The sequence below is a fragment of the Triturus cristatus genome, chromosome 3_1 (genome assembly GCF_964204655.1).
Source record: "Triturus cristatus chromosome 3_1, aTriCri1.1, whole genome shotgun sequence".
NCBI lineage: Eukaryota > Metazoa > Chordata > Amphibia > Caudata > Salamandridae > Triturus > Triturus cristatus.
Genome location: NC_140583.1, coordinates 655,439,937 through 655,464,745, shown reverse-complemented (window position 1 = coordinate 655,464,745; position 24,809 = coordinate 655,439,937). Strand labels below are relative to the sequence as shown.

The following is a 24,809-nucleotide window of genomic DNA, read 5'->3' as shown; positions in this document are numbered from 1 at the left end:
CATACGTGTGTATAGGAAATGTTACATAAGCCAAAAGACCAAAAGTGTAGGAGTCACACACATGTCATCCATACTGGTGGGCAGTATAATTTAAGAGTGCTTGCTGTGGAGAAGCACAAGTTCAGAGTTGAAAAAGAAATCGCATAGATGGGAGTTTTCTTTAATAATAAGAATCGATTTCTAGCCAAATTACCCCTTTATGCAACATTAATCAATATTCTAATGTATACTTTGCAGTGTGTATGCAGTTCTACCATGACCGTTAATAGCTCAGTTGTATATTAGGACATTAAGTTATAAATTGCAAGTAACAAAAGGATGTCTCTTTTAATAGCAGTAACCTGCTGATCAGTTAACATTATATGCACTCTGTAATCTACTTGGTACACGTTCTTTGCAGCAGACATATTAACCCTCTGCACTAACTACACACAAGTCAAAAACTCAACTATACAAAATGCTGATTTCTCTCCAGGAAGATAATTAATCACACGTGTTCTCTTGAAATTTTTGTGAGGCCTGGTAATTGCCAGAGGAAAGAAACGCTGCAGCAGGTGCTTGAAAAATATATTAAACTTGCAAACAAGGCGCCCCGAAGAAAAGCCAGCACCCGGTGCGGTGGCACCGCTCGCACCGCCCTAGAGCCGGCCCTGCGCACTGGGGCTGAGTTGCCGGAGCAGAATGAGATGCAGGATGTGGAAAGGAGGAACTCAACAACCCTGTCGACCCCGCAGGTAATTGAGAAAGTGGGGGCAGAGATATTGCTGGGGTAAGCAGAATCGACAGAGCGTGAGGCCAGCCCTCCCTCGGTATGGGGAGATCTGGTAGGGGAAACCGAGACTAGAGCCCTGCTGGTCGATCTTGATAACGATGGGGTCCAAGCTGAGGGCGCGAACGCCCTACCAATTGGTAATGCAGACACTGCAGCTGGTAAAACTGGAGAAAGAAAAGTGCAATTAACATAATCTTTGTACGTAACAAATGTCTCTGAAGACCCTCTACAAAACAAAGCTCCTAGTCCAAATCCAACTATGCAAGGCTCTAACCCCAATAAACAAAATGGCCAGCATGTGAGAGATACGGATGTAGAAGTAACGGATTACTTCTGTTCATTATCGGATAATACTGGGTCACTAGTGGATTCTCCTTCCCTAACAAGTTTGAGTGATGGGGGAGTGAGAGCCTACCAGACACAGGAGGAAGAGACTCTGCTGCGACTATGCGAAGGGCCAGCAGGGTGGCTGACCTTCCTGGTCTTGCAAGGGGAAATAAGATGAAAGATCTAAACTGGGATTATACATCATCCAGTCTGCTGATTGGGGATTTGGGGAATAAAGCACTAGGCTCTGAAAATACTCCTTCCACAACTCTGGATGCTATCCTCCAATTGGTTTTGGCCCACCGGGAAGAGACTAGGCAAGATAATAGACGCTTCCAGGCAGCTATCCGTAAGGTGCAGGGGTCAGTTTGGAAAATCGCTAAAGGGTGCAGTGAGATCTCGGACCGATTAACCGAGCTGGAGACAAGAACTGGAAATCATGAGACTGATATAGTGGCAAACCAACTGCAGACCGAATCGCATGAAACTCGATTAACTGATATCCAGTGGACGCTGGAAGATTATGAGAATCGCCAACGTAGGAACAATCTGCAATTCCTGGGTATTCCAGAGGATAAAGGAGGGGCGGACATCCGTCTTTATTTGGTTGACTTATTAGCAAAGGCTATTCCAGAGGTGGAAGGATGGAACTGGGGCCAGGAAATTCAACTGGCTCACCGAGTCACTATGGTTTTGAAGCACCCTAATGGAACGGATGCCAGGCCCAGAGCCGTGCTGGTCTATTTTGGGAATTATCTTCCCTGGCAGATTATATTTGAGAAAGCCAGACCAGATAACAAACGTCAACTTGACGAAATTGAGTTTTTCACCCGGCCAGATTTCTGTCATGTAACCATTGAAAGACGCTGGAGGTTACGACAGATGATCAACTCTTTCCAGGCAAACGGTGCACAAACTCAAAGTTATTGTTGGTAATAGGTCCCGGTATGTCACATCCGAAATAAAAGCCAAATAATTTTTAGATGGAATAAATGGAAAGCTCTGGACGCTGAGCTATTGGTTTGGAGCGCGGTTTGGGAAAGAGTTTTTTGAGGGGGAAGAAGGGGGAAGTTTGGAGGAATAAGGAAAAGTGGACTTCTTTTATCTTCCCCACTCTATTATTCTCTCACTTGGTCTATTCTTCTGCTCTAATAGAGGTAAAGTAGGTGCAAAATGTCAATAAGGTTAGGGTAGTGGGAGTACACTTTCTTCACTTTAGGTATTTTAGGTGCTGGGTGGGGGTATTCATTTCTTTTTTGAAGGATAGAAACAATTTAAGGGGGGTTCTCACAATTCATGGCGTGTTCTCACAATTCATGGCGTAGCGCTGCCACATCACACAACAGATTATCGGGCTGGAAGCTTCTAGGGTGAGCTTGTGGGTGGGTGGGGAAGGGGGGTGGGGTGGGTAGATGGAGGAAGCAGCTCCGGAGGGAGCTTGGGGAGGTTTGCAGGGGAAAAAAAGCCAGACAAGGTACTTTGAAACTGAGAGAATAAATGGAAACTGGAGAAATACTCATTATAGTATGCAATACAGAGAGCTACCTTTAATAGCCGGTTGTGGATAAAATGCGGGTCTGCTCAGTTAATGTGGGAGGACCGAATGATAGAATGAAAAGGACCAAGGTATATGAGATTTTGCGGTTTTGGAACCCTGAAATTATTTGCTTACAGGAGACCCATATTCCCTTGGAGCAACAGAAATATCCTTATGATAAGAGAATAGGAGTTGGCTGCATGCTCTTCACTAACAACAATAAGAGGAGTAGCTATATTTTTGAGACATCATGTTGGCACTGTGAAGGACGTAATGGTGGATAAATGGGGAAGATGGGCGATTGTTACACTAAGTACGGGGCTTACGATTGCGACTATCTGTTGCTCGAATCTAGGCAATACTAAAATATGGGAGGATCTTGAGGTTGAGCTTGCCTCTGGGCCGACTCCATTAAATAATATTTGGAGATTTTAATATCCATGTAGGGATTTCTCGAGATGCCGGTCTACAATATAACAGAAGGAAACCACAGGTTTATAGGACACTACGCACTCTTAAGACCCTGGATATACCTATTTTTCACATCCCCATCAGAAGTATGTGTGCTTAGATTATTTTTTGGTCCCTATTAGAATACTTGATTAGATGGGGATAACAAAATTGTCCCAAATTTTCTCAGATCACAATCCGCTTTTACTGGAAATAACACGACAGGGATTAGAGAGGAAACAGAGTTGCTGGAAGTTATTAGTAGATGAGGTATTTAGTTGTCATATTAAACTAGCATTGGCATAGCCAATAGGTCTCGCCTTTGGGGCCTTATAAGTGTTTAGCCATGCAACAGTTGCATAACTAAATACTTATAAGGTCCCAAAAGCGAGACCTATTGGCTATGCCAAGCGGCCGTGCTGCCGTGAAAGTGATCGCGATCAAACATCAAAGCGGCCGTGCTGCCGCAAAAGTGAAAGTAATCGCGGTCAAGCGTGGCGCGCGCGCGCCCGCGCACATGCACTGTAGCTCTAGGCTGGCCTGGTAGCACTTTTTGGAGCCCTCTCAATAAGTCTCGCCAGACCAGCGCATGCGCTGGGTCAGGCGAGACCTAAAAATGGGTAAAAGAATTCTTTGATATGAATTGCTACAGTTCCTCACGCACCAAAGTTTGGGACGCCTTTAAAGCTGGGTTAAGGGGGGGAAGTGATAAGCTATGGAGGCCAGTAGCGTAAGGTACGTCAAAATGAAGTTAATTCTTTAATGGCACGGGTGCCACAGCTGGAGGTAGAATATACTCAATTGATTCGTTTAGGAGGTCAGGAGACAGCAAGCGAGGTGATGGTCAAAATTGCTATCACTAAGTCCGAAATAAATAGCCGCCCAGTCCTACCAGATACATTAAAGGGAGATGTATGAATATAGGGAAATAGCGGGTAGAATATTGACTCTCCGGACTAGACAGAGGGTAGATAGAAATAATATAAGTAAAGTCAAGAATAGCGAAGGGCAATACGAAACTAACTCTACAAAGATCATAAGGGTGTTTGAACGGTTCTATCAAAAATTATATCAAGCAGATTTTATTGATCCTTCCCTAAGGCTCATCAGGACTGGGAATTCAACGCTGAGTAAAATTGATGAGGATATGTATCAAGAAATGGAAGCAGAATTTACGCTTGAAGAAATAATGACCGCAGTAAATTCTCTATCCTCTGGGAAGGCTTCCGGGCCGGATAAAATTCCAAGTGAGCTCTATAAGCTATTTCAGTATGAATTGGCCCCATTACTGCATGATCTGTTCCTAGATGTCCAATACCGAGGAATTCCACCTACTTCTTGGCAGGAAACCGATATAATAATCTTTCCCAAGAAGGGGAAACCACCTGAGCTTCCTGGTTCATACCATCATACTCTGATGAATTCCGATGCTTAAGATTTATTCAAAAGCTCTAGCTAACCGGTTGCAGAGGGTCATAGCCAAACTAGTCGCGCCATGGCAACATGGCTTTATCCCAGGTAGGAGAACTGTCGACCATGTAAGGTGGGTGATTTCGCTATTGGATAAAGCAGAGGCAACTGGGAACAAAATGGCTGTGATCCTCTTAGACGCCAAGAAAGCTTTTGACCGTGTGGCCTGGCAATATCTGTGGGATTCTTTATCAGAGAGGGGGTTCGGCTGCGATTAATAACAGCTATTCAGGCAATGTATTATAGACCTTTTGCAAGATTGCAGGTGATGGGGAATGCATCAGGGGCAATTGAAGTAGCCAGGTGAACGAGGCAGGGATGTCCTTGCTCCTCTATTCTTTTTGCCATATATCTGGATCCTTTTATTAACCAATTGATGCTAAACCCTAGGATTAAACCCATTATAACTAATGGATATGAAACCAAGGTACTGACCTATGAGGACGATATCACTATGTCCGAGCCAGAGATGGCAATTAATGAAATCGAGAATATGGCGGTAGAATTTGGGAGCAGGTCAGCATATCTGCTTAATAAGGGTAAGACGCATATAATCTGTTCAAGTCATTGTATCATCCAAGATCAGCGTCAGACTGAATCAGCAGCATACTTTGGGGTCAGGATAGGGTCTGATCTGGACACGCTATGGTCAAATCTTGACCCAGTGCTGGATTATATAGGCTCAGAGCTAAGAACGTTAGACAAAATGCACTAAACAATAGTTGGAAGGGTTAACTTACTGACAATGAAGGTTTTTCCTAGAGAACTATATTTATTCCGCTCAATTCACCTGGAACTGTCCGGTACTGCTATTCAGAAAATGAATTCAATATTCTCGAATTTTATATGGCATTATCAAAAAATTAGGCGAGCCCTGAGCTTGTTAACACTTCCGCAGGATCAGGGAGGCTGGGCTGCTCCTAATTTGCTATTCTATTACTGGACAGCAACCTTAGGGCAGATGGGCGATCTGTTGACAACAGATGGATTCAAGGGAGAGGGCGATTTACCCTCTACCTATCAATTAGCCGTTGGCAAGGAAGCCACAGGGCTATTCCTTCGACAACGAGCCTATACTATAAAGAACAAAACTGATTTAAATGCCTAAAAGCAGCCTGGAAAGTATGGACTAAAATTAGTAGAACATTGAAGTCCTAAAATATATTTGGTATACTCCTTTATGGGGCTCCTCAGCTCTTCCAGCAGAGATATATGATGGTATGGCTAGAAGGTGGGAACGAGCGGGCATAGAAACAATTGCTAGCCTGTACAACAACAAATCGGAGATCATACCCTTTTTGGAGTTAGTTCAGAAATGGGGATAAGACACCAGATCCCAGTTTAAGTATATCCAAATTAAGGGCTGTCTGCAAAATCTGGGTAAAGGATCTTTTAATCTTGGGGCAATACCAGTATTGGATATGGTACAGCGGGGGGATGTGAGGATTGGGGACTATAATAATATATTGATGGAAACTCTCCCCGATGACCTGGAAAAAGTAGAGACGAAATGAGTGGAAAAATTGCATGACTTGAGATAGATCTTGATATGTCATTAGGCAGGAAAGGTTTTCTTGCTGCAAAACTTAAGGCACAACATTACAAGACCATATTTAATTTGTATTATACTCTCATGAAATTATTTAACTGGGGGAAACGGAAAAATGATAAATGTCCAAGGTGCCAAGATAACCCAGCTGATTTTATACATATGTTTTATGCATGTAGCAACTTTACATCTTCAAGATGCAGTATAGAAAAAGTTTGGCAGCAAACAATTAGAAAGATGATTACTCTGAGTCCATCGTTAATTCTACTTGGGTATGACAATCTATCTGGGCTCTCATCATTTGAAAGGGATTTCATATTCATTGCAGTAGCCAGGCTGCTGATTACATTATGGAAGGAGTCTGAACCCCCTATGTATATGGCATGGCTCCATCGTTTGCTGAGTATACATACCCAGTAGATGGCTCTGTATAAGAATCAGGGTTGGCAAACCAGGGAAAAAGGCTATAAGATCTGGGCACCCATGATTCAATGGCTTAAAAATGAGGCATGAGGAGCGTTCGACATAGTCTTAAGCCCCTATAATATAGCGAGAGGAAGGGTGGCCGGACATAAGTGATTGGTATATCCTATTCTGGGAAGGAGTCTAAATGGCTGTTTTCTTGTTTTCTTCACCCACATCAGTTTGTTTTTTCTCTTTAACTTTTTTGTGCAATAGCATATGAAATCGGATAAATGCAATTTGAATGCTTTAGATTAAGCTGTAGCCAGTATATAAAGAAAATTATTATGCATATAATATAGTGAGAGGAAGGGTGGCCGGACATAAGTGATTGGTATATCCTATTCCAGGAAGGAGTCTAAATGGTTGTTTTCTTCGCCCTATATCTGTTTGTTTTTTCTCTCTCCTCTCTGTTTAACTTTTTTGTGCAATAGTATATGAAATCGGATAAATGCAATTTGAATGCTTTAGATTAAGCTGTAGCCGGTAAATAAAGAACATTATGATGTGTATATAATGATTTGCGATGGAATTGTGATGAATTTGTACCCTCTGGATTTATATATTTTTTACTTTGTGGCTAAATAATAAAAAATAAAAATTTAAAAAAAGGTATGTCTGTAAGCAACATCTTCTTTCCCTAGGTGCAAAAGCATTCAGATATCCTGTCATAATCCTAGAGTGCAGAACATGTGCACTGTCACCTGCAACACATGTAATATTAAAGTACAATTCTTTACAGAAAATACATTTACCTATATAATTTCAACATTACAAAAAATGCCTAACAGGTAGTCATCTTCAAAGTCTCCTCTAGAAAGACTGCTGTATAGGCCACAGAGCTTAAAAATGTAGGAATAATATGTATAGTGGGTTTAATGTTTGGTTAGTCACTGAACGGAGCATTGTATTAACTTTTTAAGGCATTTTCTTCCCAGACTATTTTTGTCCCTTTTGTGTTGTCTGTCAAGATCTGAGGATATTAACATTGGCTGTCATATTTAACTAGAGCTAACGGAAGCCTGTGATATGAAACTAGTATCTCACTTTCCATACACTGGATACTGGTACAGGTAATCCGCTGTGAGACATCTGTGATTTCGAAAATCTCAAACTCATCACCTTGATTTTTAAGAACAAAGATGTGGTAATATTCCATAGCCTGGTGACTGGGTACCCTAGGCATCCATCAGCTGTACTCATTCATTGCATTCATCTTCCCCCATGTGAAAGAGAGATTTTGTTTTTCAAACATTTTTTATTTTCAAACTTCTAGATAACAAAATAAATAAATAAATGATACATAGTAGAAATTACATGCATACCACAGGGTAAGGTATAGAGCAACATACATTCCAGTTGGAAAACAAAGCTGTAATAGACAAAATGCCGTATCTAGGGTGGAACTAACAATGACTGGAGGAATGACTTCAGGCTTACCAATGTTAGAGGTTAAGTTGGATCAAGTATGGGTCGACCATGCAGAGGCAACCAATGGCAGGGGAGAGTACGGCAAAGGTACTCTAATTGTTGTAGGAATGAAATTCCAGTGTCTCCCTTGGTGTGTGGTCAAGGTAGGTGAGAGTGGCTGGAGGTAGGCCTGCAAGACGTAAGACATGTGGATGTGGTATTCACCCTGATAGTCGAGGGCTATGGAGCTAAGGAGGGTCCACTTTTTGGAGATAACGGTCGAGTGTGTTCCAAAGGGCATGTGAAGTAATGTGTACTTTTTTTATACATTATATTGTCGGTGCTTTTGCTGGCACATAGAATGTTCCACCCTCTCCTGAAAGTGACTTCTGTGGTGGATTCCCATTCTAGTAGAACTGTTTTTGTACCTAGAGCTAGCAAGATGTCAAGTAGAAGCAAATCTTGTGAGGATAGGTAGATGTTAGGGTGGTGTGCCGTTAGGTTGAGTTTTGAGGTCATTAGGGTCGGAGAGAAATTCATTTTAAAGATGTGTTGAATGGTTTGCTTTATCTTTGACCTTAGCAGTTCGAACATTTTGCATGTGGATAACATATGGTCAATCAAACCGGAGTATCCTCACAGCGCCAGTAACTGTCAGATTGCAGGATCCCCAGTTTGTGTAGCCAAGATGGAGTCCAATAGGATTTGTGTATCGACCGAAATCAGGATTGTGCTGTCTCCGGTGTGATTTTCGCTAGAAAAGTAGAGTGCCAGATTTTATGTCAGGTAGAGTCCGAGAAGTGTGAGATTAGGCCCTCTGGAATATGTGATGACCATTTAATTTTCAGGTTTTTAAGGAGATGTGGTCTTAGAGGCTCTAAACGTTTGTAGATGTGAGATGTGACATGACCTATTCTTTTGAGTTTCCTTAGAAGCTCAGGGACGTCTGGATTGTGCAGTTTCGGAAGCCTCCTAATGGATCTTTTAAGTTTTAAGCAATTGTAAAATTCAGTGGGGGGGGGGAGGGGGAGTGGGTCATGTCGCGAACTCCAGTCCGCAAAGGGAATGGAGTTTAGTGTTGTACCTAGATCACCAATAGAGTGTAAGCTTCTTTCGACCCATTGTTTCCAGAATAGGGTTCTGCCTTCTAGTTTGATTTTATGATTATGCCATAGAGCGGCCATATTAGTCGGCAAAACTGTTGGACAATGTTTTATCAACTCGTAGATCGGCTGCTACTCTAGCCCCTATTATGGGGTAAGAGTGGTCCCCAGGTAGTTTTATGAGGCTGTGAATGGTTAACGTGGATTTTAGTGGGATGAGGAAGAGTAGTTGGGATTCAATTTGGAGCCAAGGGTAAGTGGGGAGGGGAGCAAGTCCATAGTTTTGTTAAGCCACCAATTGCCCTGGGAAGCTAGAAGCGCCTGTTGGTATCTATGGTAGTCAGGCATATTCATGCCACCTCGGGTTTTGTTCAGTTTTAGGATGGGATTGCCGATCTTAGCCTTCTTCCCTTTCTGTATGAAATTTGGAAAGTGTTTTACTCTCGTTGATAGAGACGGAGGCGTGTATGTCTTTGCCAAACTAGATACCCAAGTATTGGAGGGCCTCAGGTTGCCATTTTAGGCTAGAGTCGCCAAGAATTGTGAGTGTACAGTGGATATTCATGGGGAATATTTTTGTTATGTAGAGGTTAAGAGTGTAGCCATATACCCTAAGGTATTTGTTGATTTTATTTTCAAATGTGTAGGATAGCTTTGTCTGCATCTTCAATGAAGATCAGAACGTTGTCGGCTGCAACTAGCTGCCTGCCCAATAAAAATTGGACACCCTTGATATTGCCATTCGCTTTTAGAGCACATAATAGGGGTTTGATAACTAATAGGAATAGGAGGGGAGAGAGGTGTTAACCTTGTCTGGTGCCTTGGGCTAAAAAAATGAGTTGGATAGGCAGCTGTTTATCCCTAGTTTTTCAACTCGAGCTGCGTCACCATATGGATGAAGTTCTCCTTTAGTTGGAATTTGCTGAATGCCTTGTGTAGGAAAGGTCCAATAGACCTTATCAAAGGCTTTTTCCACATTTAGAGCCATTGCCTTGGTGGGCGAGGACGATGACCAAGCTTTTTTAAGGGCATTGCAGAAGACATGATGTTCTTGGTGACTAGCCTGCCTTTCAGAAATCCAGTTTGGGTCGGGCGATGAAAGAGAGATTAACTGCCTTTTTGGACTGGAAGCTTTTGGAATTCAGTACTGGCTCTGTTCCTCAGGTGTGTGATTTTGAAGAACCACACCTTTAACCAGGTGTCGGAATGTTGGGGCAATCATTTAAAAACTGCACCACTCCCAGTAATGTCCTACTGATTGGATCCATTAAAGGACAGTCTGCTGTGGCCTCCATCACCTGTGCTGTCATGTCCTTTCTCCAGGTAGTTTTCTACGTGTTCGTTCTAAGCTAATTTGTCTCTTCACCTTGACAAATTTTCCATCTACTTATGGCCATGAGAAAAGGTCAAGTTTACTTATAAGGCCATCGCAATCGTGCATTTTCCGAAGGAAGTTAAATAAAAATTAAAATTTTAATATCTGTTCATTTGATGGCTTTTGATTAGAGGCGTTGCATTTAGCATTTTCTTCTTGAAGTGTTTTAAGTAGGCCTGGGCGAAAATTTCGTTCCGTTCGCGGAAATTGCGATAATTTGACATTTTCGCGTTCCGCGGAGAGCGCGAAAATGTCAAAATTTCCGCATTCCGCGGCTTGGCGATAATTTGTTTCTTGCTCGCGCTGTAACATAAAACATTCTCGCGCGCGATCGCCTTACCTGAATCCCTGCGTTCGCCGACAAGCTTTCTTGATCCGGTCGCGTTCTCCATGAGATGTTGTGTTGTTTTTAGCCATTTGCGCTGTCTCGCGACAGTTCGCACCCGCAGTGACGTCATGTGTCGCGCGATCACGTCTTTCTTCTCGCGATCATGCACCGCGAGACAACTGAAAACAAGATGGCCGTGCCCGCGAGCAACCACATGGGTAAGTTGGCGAGCCGCAACCATGCAGAAAATCTCGCGAACATGCGGGAAAAAAACTTCCGCATCTTTGCGATATTTCCGCGTGTTTGCGATAATTTTTAACATTTTCGCGATAATTTGCGAAAGTGGATTTCGCAAATTCCGCCCACCCCTAGTTTTAAGCATTGCTATTGTAAAATTAGCTTTCGACAAGATTATTACTGGTCCCAGTATCACTCTGCTAAAGATACGTTCACAATTTGTACATCCATGGTTCTGGCTGATTCTGGCTGCTGCTAACATGCAGCAGTTCTTCGGAATGGTGGCCCTGGACAATGATGAAAAGGAGCTGGTAATGGAGTTCTCAGTGAAGAGTGGAACAACATTACTGAGATCTATACGAACAAGGAGATTAGTGGATTTTCAGTTTGCATCCGGCTCCACAAGTGGATAACTTTCTTTCCTGGGCTAAATATATCCAAGGCTGTGTTTTTTTCTTTTAACCCATTCTTTTTCTCAAATGCTCATCCCAATAGTGCCCATTATAGTTTCCTTATTAATGTGTTTACATTTTCCATTGCTATGCACCATATTAATCTGTTACCTTTGCTTGCATGTGTTGTGGTTTTTTTTATGTATCCTTTTGACTGATTGTGAATATATATATATATATATATATATATATATATATATATATATATATATATTCACTGAAAAAACCATAGGTTTCACACATGTTCTAGTTAGCTGGACATTTTACTGATAAAAAACCTATGAAATTCCCCCGTTTTAGTTAGTGCAGGCAACTATAACTCACGCGACCGCAATCCTCTGCTGATGCTAATACTGTATTTAGACACTTATTTGCCCATGTCTTCTTCCATTAAATTTTAGCTATACATATATTACAAATATTTTTTTTTCATAAAGACACATATGTCATCAGCAGAGGATTGCGCTTCGTTGTGCAAGGTAAACTTTTACATTTTTATTGCGTAGCGCACCGCGTGCCCACCGTGCGTGCACGGCACTAACTGCGTAAAGTGGGCGAGAGGTGCGCGAAGCGCACCGCGTGCTCACTGTGCGCGCACGGTGCACGAAGCGCACCGTGTGCGCACGGAACGAACTGCGTTAAGTGGGCGCGCACGCCACGAATGGCGTAAAGTAACTTAGCATTTTTAAAACCGTACAAATTCACTGAAAAAACCATAGGTTTCACACACGTTATAGTTAGGAATTAGCATTTAAAGAACCTTGCAAATTCACTGAAAAAACCATAGGTTTCACACATGTTATAGTTAGCTGGACATTTTACTGATAAAAAACCTATGAAATTCCCCCGTTATAGTTAGTGCAGGCAACTATAACTCACGCGACCGCAATCCTCTGCTGATGATATATGTGTCTTTATGAAAAAAAAATATTTGTAACATATGTATAGCTAAAATTTAATGGAAGAAGACATGGGCAAATAAGTGTCTAAATACAGTATTAGCATCAGCAGAGGATTGCGGTCGCGTGAGTTATAGTTGCCTGCACTAACTATAACGGGGGAATTTCATAGGTTTTTTATCAGTAAAATGTCCAGCTAACTATAACATGTGTGAAACCTATGGTTTTTTCAGTGAATATATAACATGTATATATTCACAATCATTAAAAAAAAAAAAATTGATTAATTTTTTAGGAGTCCCGGGGATGTTTTCATGGTTTTCACCTTGTCAACTATTTTTCTGCTGTGACAACTATCAAAAAATATTCTCGACTTACTGCTCTTACTTGATGTTTGCACTGAGACTTGATAGTAGAAAAGGACATGTTTCACAGAGTATTGATAATAAATCTAGATACATTATAGATAACATGTAACTTTATTCAAGAAGCAGAGTACCATATGTCTGTACCCATTCAGATCTGCCGATAATGGGTAATAGATCTACCAGCAATTCCACCTTCTCAATGTTGTCAGCATGACGCATGCCTGGAATGTCATTTGAACCTAAACACATTACATAGATAAATCTAATGAGATGCAAACTAACATTATAACACATCTTCACCCTAAAAAGAGGAACAACACAACTAAGAAGTATGCAGTTGCAGTCCACCTTAGAACCACAAACCTATAGATAATCTTACGAGTTTACAGGAGATTTTCTGTCATGGCAGGTCTCTTTTACTCTGGATGCCATAGAATCAGTGGAGGTTTACAGCAGTGGTAATAGAGATACTGACTCTACCGGATCATGCAAATCAATAGCTCGACAAATCTGATTATGCTGACCTTGCATTAGGGAATTGTCAACTCTAACCGAAAAATCATCTTTCCCCTGCACTTCACCACTTTTCTCACATTCCACACTTTACCATCTTGCATTACAAAACTATTAATAGCAACTTTGATTACTCCGACAGCCATGCCAAACTTGGTAGTGCCTTTGGCTACAATACCTGGTTTAAGAATTCTTACCCAGTCTCCCACTTTAAATATGGGATTTTGACTCTGAATCTCAGATCATACCACTGTTGGGTTTCCGCTTGTTTTTACTCCACTCTCATGGTCGCTTGATTCTTTATTAAGGTCAATCACCTCACTTCCATGCTTCTTTTTTTCCACCATGGGCACAACTTAGAAGCCGGATATCTTCCTTTGAGCAGCTTAAATAGACTGCTTCAGTAACCGTATGTTGTGTAAGCCAGTAGATTCATAACCTCTCCCGCTACACATTTTTCCACTCACACCCACGTTTACATGCTCATACATTGCTGTCCCTCAAGACCTGTTTAATTCTTTCCACTTAGGGTCATATATTCTGAATATTACAATTCTTGAGGAATCCCTCTCTCTCGTGACCTAAGCTGGGACACCCCCAACCACACACAACTGGGAACAGAAGGGATAGACCCAACCAGAAGCGTACTAATCCCTTTATACGAAAAAACTCACAAAAAGTATGTCTGGTAAGTTCAACAAAAAATAAGTGTGTATCGGAACTTGTGAATGTGACACTGCTATTGGAAAAAATAAATCCTTTTTTAGGACGAGAGCCCTCACTCACCCGAAGATGACATGCTTCATCATTGGGTCCCTTCCTCTCACCCGGACCGCAAGGTCCATGGTGTGGGCTACGACTCTCCGAGCGGAGAGGATCTGAGGTGTTTTTGATGAGTAGTTAGTATTAGGGTGAGTAAGGGACAGAGTGCACAAAAACATAGTGATGGTTAAAACTACCTCCAGGGTACCTAATAAACTTTATTCTGTGGCCCACTGGGGATAGAATTAAAATAGGAAAAGCCCCTGGTCCCGATAAGATACCCAGCGACCTACTAAAACATGATAAAACCGTTTGGGTACCATATGTAAATCTCTTATGTAATGCTGTGGCTGCAGGAGCCCATATACCGGAGTCTTCGAAAGGGGATGAAATAATACCAATTTTTTAAAAGGGTAATCAACAAGATCCTGCCAATTATAGGGCCTATAAGTCTAATAGATACCTTACAAAAGGTATATGCAAAACAGATGCTATTTAAGCTCAATAACTGGATAGACGAAAACAACATTCTATCACAGTATCAAGCCGGGTTCAGAGTGAGAACGAGCACAATAGATCAGGTCTTTAGACTTCTATGCATAGGCAGGAAATACACAAATCTAATGGGAGGACACCTGTACACAGCATTCATAGACCTGAAGGCTGCCTTCGACCTTATCACCAGGGACTCACTTGGAATTACCTTGAAATTGAGGGAGTCCTTGAAGATCTCTGGTACAGATAGTCAGGCTGCATGGAGTTAACTACGCAAAAGTTAGATGGGGACCCAAAGGGGATCTATCAGAGGCGATCCCTATAAAAAGAGGAGTAACGCAGGGATGTGTACTGCATCCGCTCTTTTTTCATTATTTGTAAAGGATATTGTGAAACATCTACAAGGTTGTAAACATGACTCGCCAAAGCTAGGAGGGTTGCCAGTACCGGCTCTACTGTTCGCTGATGATACTATTTTACTATCACAAACTCCAAAGGAATTACAAAACCTGCTGAACTCCTTCAGCAAATAGTGTGTCTCAAAAGGTCTTGAAATAAACTCTAACAAAACTAAATACATGGCGGTAAAACTCCACAAAGCATATAAGAAAAATATTACAGTTCAAAAACAAAAGTTAAAATATGTGTCCAACTTTAACTACCTTGGTAACTAGATACAAAATTTACATGGAATCCTCATCCTACACAAATGCAAGGCTACTTTGCTTCAAAATGCCATGCCAATATTGAAAAAGCTCCAGAAAAGTGTATCCAAGGCATTGTCTCCCACCTTGGAGGTTTACAAGTACAGGGCAACATCCGCAACTCTCTATGGTGCAGAGCTCTGGGAGGGCCACTAGGCATAACATGCTCACAGAGGAGGAAAACAAGTTCTTAAGGAGGCTACTACTCTTGCCTGTACGCACACCCATGATACCCATCATCTAGGACCTCAATGTAAAGCGTATAGATCAACAAGCCACATTGAGGCCCCTGCTATTCTGGATCCGTTTGTGGACCACAGAAGAACTCAAAAACTACAAAGAGGGACTAATTGAGATCCTGAAAGTCGATCACCACACAACACTTCAATGGGTCAGACACGTGCTAACACGGTTTTTCAAGCTAGGTCTTATCTACTTTTGGGATGCTCCCAGTACATTAACTACACTCTCAAAAAGGCTTTTGAAAAATACATACTGGGCATATATACATAACCGTATCCATCACTTCTCCCAAGTCAGTAGGCTAGCATCCTAGTTTCTATTGGTAAAACCGCTTCCCCATTTTGAACAATATTTGGATGAAGTTTATCTGCAACTGGCCAAGTCACTGTATATGAAGTTTTGTTTTGAGGTCTTACAGGTCAATTGCAACACCGCTAAATGGCAACATTACAACAGTGATGATAGAGAGGCCTATTGTCCCCTATACCCACTTAATGCTGCAGAAAATGACTCTCATATATTATTCTTTTGTCCAGCATACACCATCCAAAGGAAAAAATGGATTAAACCCATCTGTTGAATTTTGGGAATTATGTCACACTCTGGACCGCTCATAATTTATAAAAACAGACGCATCTCAGAAAATTGTTTTTAGTATAAGTAGATATCTATTAGATGTTAATTGTGTACGTAAGGGAAAAGACTTGAAATTTTAGTTACCAAATGTCAAATTAAATCTTAGATTTTATATGTTTTAATATGGTGCATTGCACCGGGATACACAGGCACTTTGTTGCATTTGCACTTTATCAACCTTTGCCTGGAATTAGCATTCTGTCCACGACCGCGCATTATGTAACAAGCCGTTAAAACAGAATTCATGTATTTTACTCTGAATCAATATATCTGTAATATATTTTAAAACTACCCATCTATACATGATTGTCATTGGGGAGATGTGGGCATTTTAATATCTGATTTTAAATTATTGTATTGCATATGGATGAACTGTACAAATGTGCATCTTTTATTCTTTTTTGAACTGAATAAAGATTAAATGAAATGAAATGAAAAATAGGACCAGGGCTATGAGAAAAATATATTCATCCCTTTTCAATGGTCAGAATGTTGACATGTTTCTGCCTTCAATGGTCCCAACATTGGGATCCTTGTCATTCATCAGGACCATTGTAGTAATAATTAATATATAGTCATTCTGTCTATATGTAAGTAATAAATTCTCAAATCCAAATAAAAAAAGTATACTATCCAATCAGGCTAGCCTGGTTTGTGGTGGCCCATTTAGATTTAGTTTTTTATAAAAGCTGTTTCCTTCCACAGAAACTCTGATCATGCAATGGGTTTCACAGGGGCCGGAGTGACTTTAGGCTTTTTTTCAAGTTGATATACACTTCATATTCTCATACAACCCTATCTGCCATCCTATAATTACCTTGCCACCAAAAACACGATCTAATAAGTCTCTTCATGGCTGACATTCTGGGGTATCCCTCATTTGCAATAGCCAGTCAGTCAGTCAAAAAAGCTTTATTATCGGCTAAAAACCATAAAAGCACATATTTACAAATATTTAAGTAAAACATACCAATATCCCACAATGCAATATATTCATGATGAAGAGGAATACTCCTAAAATAGTTTTTAAATACAAGTATAAAACCAGGAAATAATCCTATGCAATTTAAAACATAACCTATAGAAGAGTAAAATCAATCCCTTCACAAGTTAATATCAGGGAATCCCAGTGATGTGCTGGGTCTGTGGTAACGCGGGTGTAACAGATAATTGTTTTTTAATTTTTGCGCCTCAGGCGCACCACATGGCCCAGAGGTATCTAGAGGTCGCAAAGACAATCAGGGGGGTAGTGTCGTATATAAATATTCTAAATGCTTCCCTGTAATCCCTGAGACCCAGTGACTTACAAAGCTGGACAATCCATTTAGCTCTAGCCCTGGTGTAAAGAGGGCAGAAGAGCAGAACATGCAGATCGGTCTCTTCACAACTATCACATCCCGGGCATGAGCTAGAAACATGTGAAGCGATTGACCACTTGTTTGTTACTGCCCTCAGTGGGAGTGTCCCATGTCTAAATTGGACATAAAGTTTCTTCGCCAGTGAGGGCTGAATGTCATCCAAGAATTTCTCAAAGCGGTAAGAATCCTTCACCTCCAGAAATCTGTTGGTCAACTTGCCCAGGGATGGACTAGAACATACAAGATCCATTCGATATTGATTGAGTACGTTGACCAACACCCTTTTAGGCATCAAAGGACATGTCTGCTCCGGAGAGAGCCAAATGTCTCCCCTACCCAGTGCATAGCAGAGCTACTTGACATATTTTAGCCAGGGGATTTTTCCCTACCCCTCTTATGGTCATTAAATCCCTTAGGTCATCCCGGTAGCTTAGCAGCTCTGGGGTAGCCCAGAGTCGCCTCCAGTACATCACAGGTCGGTTCGAAGTGATCTCCTGTATGGGGGCCAGACCCAGATCTAACCGTAAAGGAATCGGAGATGTGCTCTGCGGGAGACTCAATAGATGCCTAATAAAGCTATTCTCAGTGATGGACAAGGGGGTGGCACTAAGATGGCCCCATAGCTCCACCCCATAGAGCACCCCACCTCTCGCCTGGGCCTTGTATATTTCTAAGGGGGATCCCAGGGTTTTAAGTGAGCACTCTTTATGAACCGTTAAGATACCACCAGAGGATTGGGCCAGCTTCATGTTTGCCTTGGCCATCTGCAACCCCCAACCCATCTTCTCGTTGAGTGTTACTCATAAATAGTCAAAGGTGGAGACTCTTTCCAACACCGTGCCATCCAAATGGGGGTGGGGACAATTAGGTGATTTTGGATTAAAGACCATGAATTTGGTTTTTGAGAGGTTGATCTCCAGATTTCTTGTCTTGCAAAAAAAGCAGAACGCCTCCAGTGTTCGCTGAATACCCAAGAGGATTTTGATAACAAAAGGGTGTCATCAGCGAACATCAGGGCTGGTATCTTGCGGGCTGCTAAGCTAGGAGAATCTAAATCCCTAACCCCCACAAGATGGTCAATTAATCCATTGAGAAACAAAGAGAAGAGAGTAGGGGCCAACACGCACCCCTGCCTCACTCCCCTTTCCACCGAAAAGGGGGCCGAAAGCTCCCCATTTCTCCCGTACCTCACCCTCACAAAGGTGCCTTGGTGTAGACGTTTGAACAATTGGCACAAGTATGCTGGGGCACCCATCTCTATCAGTATGGCCCAGAGCTTATCCCTCTGGACCAAATCAAATGCAGATCGAAGATGTACAAAGATCAAGTACAGGCTACCAGCCCCCAAAGTCACCGTCTTCCAATAGACCAATTGAAGTCTAAACAGTTGGTCGATGGTAGAGACCTTAACACGAAAGCCCTCTTGGAGGGAGGTCAGGATGTGTTGATCGTCCATCCAGCACTGCAACCTCGTTAGTAAAAGGCGGGCAAACAGTTTCTGCAAGACATCAATGAGGCTAATGGGACGGTAATTAGCCGGATCAAGTGGGCATGCCTTTTTATAGATGGGAATGATCTCGGCCCCCAACCAAGTTCGGGGAATTTCCATGCCATGTAAGATGGCATTAAAATATAACCAAATGTAGGGAACCCAAACCTTCTGCTCACTCAGAAATAGATCTCCTGGGATTCTGTCCAATCCCGGAGCCTTCCCAGAAGACAAACTTTTAAGGGCCGCCTTAATTTCCTGCATAGAACAAGATTGACAATCGGAGTCCTTCACATCCGATAATACTAAAGGGGATGTGCACTTTGGGTGGAGACCTAGTTCTACCGAGGAAACAATGTCAGTGTGGGAGTACATGGGCTAAAAGTGGGCTATCCAAACCTCTTCGCTCAGATTGGGTGTTATAGCGGGCGTCCCTTCTGACGAGCCTGATCTCACAAGGTTCCAAAACGCGCCTTAGTCGCGCCTGTCCAAGGCTTCTTTTATACTTGCCCATCTTAGGGCCTCACATTCCGACTTGGCCTCCGCGATTATACTTTTATACTTTTATAAGCAGTTCTGGCCACTCTAATACTCTGCACAGAACCGGTTTTAACCTCGCTAACAAGTGCACATTTCGCCTCCCTACAAGCTTTATTGAACCACTGGACCTGTTTTTTTGTTTGTGTCCTGTTATTCACTGTGGTATAAAAATAATCGACCATATTGGCGATTAGGTTACTGTGAATACAGTCCAGCAATAGCAAAATAACCACCTGCATCATCACTGGAGGAAAAGATTTACTTTCATGGAACAGTTATCCACTTTCAACTTCCAATTTGCTAGAAACGTTTTAGAACAGTAAACATTTCTGGAGACATATACTCTTTTTCTTAGGCCCCCCTTCCATGACACATTTGTTCACTACTTGCCACAATTCATCCTTACCTTCACTCTCCAACCCCTTCTCTTCAGTAATTCCTTCAAATTCACCAGGCACAATATCCTTTATATTGGGCACTATATTCACTGCTCCTCTATCACCCTTTGCACTGTCTGGAAGACACAGCCGTCTGGCTAAACCATCAGCAGTCACATTGTTTATCCCATGTGTAAGGAAATGGCTCTTTTTTCATGATTACCCCCAAAGTTGTGGACTGATGCCGATGGTTTTTTGACTCTGAAAGTGCAATGAGGACTGCTAACCAGACCTCCATGCCAGTGCTCTGACCCTGAAAAAGTTTGTATAATCGATTTACCCACAGTTGGCATAAGTTAACTTACTTTTAAGTCCGTAGTATGTTCTGCCAGAGATACCCAGGACCTGTAAGTTAGTGTCCCTCGAGGACTGACGCACTTATTGTGATAAAGCAAAGTAAGACTCGCAGCCTGTCATTCCTGGCTGACAGAGCAGTTTTCTAATTGCTAAATCGACGTTACCATTTAAGCTAATGGCAAAGTCCAGAACGTACCTTTTAGTATACATGTTCTCCCTAAAGTAGGACTGTCCAGTCCTAAGGTAGGGTGTTGCATATTCGAAAGTAGGACGTGTTTTATATGCCCTAACAGTAACAGTAAAAAAAACCAATTGCCGTTTTTGCTGTAGAAAGCTAGTAGCTCCATTAGTGAGTACAGGGTTAGATGCTGACAGCTGAGCAGTCCTAATTTCTGAATGGGACTACTGAAGTTAGTACTCCAAAGAATCAAAAGTATTGTTACATTAAACCTGACTTGAGACCCAAGTCGAATTTATTGTAGCTTTTAAACTCTGTTGCCCTAGTTTTCCAGTGACCGTTAACAAGACATGTGTCACGAGACAGCCTTCTGGCCTCCTGGGGAGATGTGTGAATGACTCTCAGGAAGGAACACAAAGGGGTCTGCTATCGGAAGATGTTATCCCTTCTTTGCATGAAGGCCAAACATGGTGCGAACCCGAAAGGTGAGTTTTAAAGGGAAATCCGCCGTTAAAGGGCAAACGATGGACACACACGTTACGGGCTGCTCTTTTGGTCTGATAGACAGGTTGGCGTTGGGGACAGAGAGGGGGAAACAGTTGGCAAACCAGTTTTCCTGTGGGCGTGTTGTCCCCAGGTAGGCACACCTCTAAAGGGGGCAACCAAGCTCCACAGAGAGAGAGAGAGAGAGGTTCTGCCATCTTGGGAGTGGGCAGAATATTGCACTCTGTAATAGGGTAGCTCATTAGCTAGTGGTCTCCACATTCCCTAGGGTAAGTTGTGCGCATAAAAGTGGCACACAGACCTCAGATCACGTCTGCACTGGAGAGGGGACCAAAAAAGGACTGCCCTGCTGTTCCTTGGACCCGGCAAAGAGAGACTGCACTAAGTTGAGACTCCATCTGCTGATCTTTGGGATAGAAAGAGAGGTATGTGCTTGTGATGCCCTCCTCAAACAAAAGTAGTCCCTGAGCCCCAGATAGAGATGCAACTCCAAGGGTCAGCCAACTGACTTCTTGTTATAGCTCTACGGTCACAAAAGCTGAAAAAGCCTGTCTGCCTTGGTGAGTTGGTAGTCAAAATTGTAGATCGCCACTGATGCCTGAAGCACAGCCTGAGAGACAAAGTCTCAATGCTCAAAAGTTGCACTGGAGTCTGCGGGAGAGGTTTGGTGGCCCAAGACGGATACTAGTCTCAGTTAATGGGAACCACTGGTTTCGCTGTTAACTGGAAACCAGTAGCAACTGGTTTTTGCCAGGACTTCAAGGTACAACAACCTCCATGGCCAAAGTCGCCCTACCATGTTTGTGGACGGAGGAGTAGCCTCCAGAAGACTGTCACTGGTTCACCATACACATTATCCTTGAGCATCGTTGGCATCCTGTATCACTTGTATCAGGACCAATCCATTGCTATATATGGCATTTTGCTGGTGGAGCTTGGAATGAACTGGATACTGCTTTGACTGCAAGGTAGATGTCCTGCCGAACCTTATTTGGCCCCAGTGACTTGCTCCACTGCTGAAGCTGGTTGCCCAAAGCGGGCTGTAGTAACCAAACACAACTTTACAAAAGTGTTCAAAGTAACCACTAACTGTGGTAGTTGCCATTGCTTTTTTGCGATTTGAATGAGCAGTAATTTAATTTTTGCCTAATAAGTTTTATCTCTGGGACCCTGCAGTGGATTCTGTTCATTCTGGTGTCCAAAAATTCATAAAATTGAGAGCTATTTTTGTAAATTGGTGCTGGAGTTCCTGTGTGTCATGTGTCTTTCTTATTCAACTGTTCTAGTACTTTTAAATGTGTTGCACTTGTTCACATGATACAGCCTGACTGCTCTAAGCCACGGCTACCCATGGTTGAGCTAAAGTCTTGCAAACTAACCTGACTGGACCCAATACTGATTTGTGAGTGTATTACACAGTGAGATTGCACAACTAAACCATATAATTAACAGCTTTCCTCACACCAGGTACAAACTCAACATTAAAGCTATATTTTCGCAGCCTTGATGTCAGTTTCGCAATGCATGCAGTGGCATGCCACCCACCTCCAGGTGAAAAAATGCTCAGGCAAGGTTTATGGTCTGTTCTTAGGCTAGATCTCACTTCTCCACACACAGTTCCGAAAGTTTTTAATAGCCCACACGCATGCCAATAACTCCTTAATTGCAGCTTGTCATCTCTTGCAAATGCATCATCCCACACCTCTTTCCCACATCTCTGCAAAAACACTCTACCAATACCATACAGACTTGTATCCACAGTAGTGATACATTCTTAATTCATATACAAAGGCTTGAGAGTGCAAGCCCTCACAATTTCCATTTAACTTGTTGAATTGCCTTTTGTTGGGATAATTCCCTGTTGTGATGAAACGGTGTCGGCTGGTTGTTTTCTTTTGTTGTTGCTTCATTAAATAACGTTGAACATAATACTGGTGTCGACCACAACAATTTGAACTATACGAGACCTTCATACCATTGTTATATCCTCAATACGTGTGCCCAGGACTTTGTTCTCATAACTAGTGTGGGTTTGCCAACTCACGCACTTACCGGGGTTTTAGGGTATCTCCCCCGACCTGGCAGCACCGTGCATACTCCAAGCATAGTATACATAACGCGTACGAGTCTGACCACCAATCTTCCTGCTTTCACAAAAAACCCCACATCTAATAGTGCCTTTTGTTGTTTGTCCAACCATTTAAACTCATTTCTTTTTGTCAATTCTCTTAAAGGCTCAATTTTAGTTGCAAAATCCTTGATAAATTTGCTGTAATACACAAACCAGCAAATTAGGAAAGTTTATTCATATTGTCTGGTGCTTTAATGATGAAGTATACAAAAAAAGTGATGAATGGAATGCTTGAATTAATCTCAGTCACTGATAATTACTCCGGCCGCGCCCCAATCCATTGTTATTTTGCACACCATGTCACCTCCGTTTGGACCCAGCTATGTGTAAATTAGTCTTGATCCTGCTCCAGTCGAAACTGGCCAGCCCGAACTGCCAAGCCAAACCCTCCCTGACCTGGAAAAGAAGCAACCCAGAACCAGTTTCAGCCTAGTTATGGTCTCCTCAGCCAGGTACAGCTTGGTTCCGGTGACAGTGTGCACGGGATCCAGGTCTAAACATACCTGCCCCACTTAGGTCAGCACACTAAAATATACAAAAAAGTGATGGATGGAATGCTTGAATTAATCTCCGCTAATGGTAATTACTCAGGTCCATTGTTATTAGTAACAGAGTTCCTCCGTGTAATGTATATTTCTCATTCAACTTCTGGTAATTCTAAATGTGTTGCACTTATTCACAGGACAAATCCTGACTGCTATAAGCCACAGCTACCCATTGTTGACCTAAGGGCTTGCAAAGAAACCTGACTGGCCTCAGACTGATTTGTGAGTGTATTACACAGTGAGATCAGATCGCACAACCACATCTTATGATAAACCGCTTTCCTCACACCAGGTTCAAACTCCACTTTAAAACTATATTCTTTCAACCTTGATGTCAGTTTCATAATGCATTCAGTGACATGCCAGCCACCTCCAGGTGACAAAATGCTCACACAATGTTTATGGCCCGTTAAGGTACATCTAACTTCTCCACACATAGTTCTGAAATTGTTTGACAGCCCACACGCATGCCAATAACTCCTTCTCAATTTTAGCTTGTTATCTCTCCTTACTAAGTGTTTTTGATGCAAATGCACCATTCCACACCTGGTTTCCACATCTCGGCGATAACACTCCCCAATACCATACAGACTCACATCCCGGTAATGATAAATTCTTTGTTCATATACAAAGGTTTCAGAGTGCAAGCTCTCACAATTTCCATTTTAACTTGTTCAAACGCCTTTTGCTGTCTTTTAAACTCAACATTTCTTCTTGTCCATTCTCTTAAAGGCTTCATTTTAGTTCCAAAATCCTTGATAAATTTGCAGTAATACACAAACCAGCAAATAAGAAACGTTTATTTGTGTTGTCTGGTGCTGGTACTTTGATGATGGCATCAACAAATTCTTGGGTATCACACCCTCCCCAGAGAAGGTGTAGCCTAAATATTCCACAGGGTTAGAAAATAGTTTATAGTTGGTCTCTTTTAAGGTCAGTCCATACTGCTCCAACTTTTTGCAAAGTTCCTGATTAAGTGTTATGTGTTTGTGTTCATTTCCAGAAAATTTGAGAAAGACGTCTTTACAGCCTTACTCAAAACTTTCCATATCTTTAAACAAATTGAATGTTGCTTATTGGGAAACTCATGCTGCAGAGGCTAACCCAAAGGCATTCTTTTAAATTGGAAGAGCCCCTGCACTGTAGGAAATGCAGTCGGATGTCTCGAATCTGTAGTTAACTCAATATGATGATAGACAGACCGTAGATCCAAAGTTGAAAACATTTTAGCCCTGAAG

General features: G+C 42.1%; 1 protein-coding gene and 1 pseudogene across 4 annotated transcripts in view; both read left to right on the top strand.

Moving 5' to 3' along the window:
* The window catches only part of GOLM2 (golgi membrane protein 2), a 523,755-nt gene that overhangs the window by 52,190 nt on the left and 446,756 nt on the right, over positions 1-24,809 (top strand). The gene's annotated exons all lie outside the window — the stretch shown is intronic.
* On the top strand, positions 5,011-24,693 carry LOC146860750 (calcium homeostasis modulator protein 2-like; annotated as a pseudogene).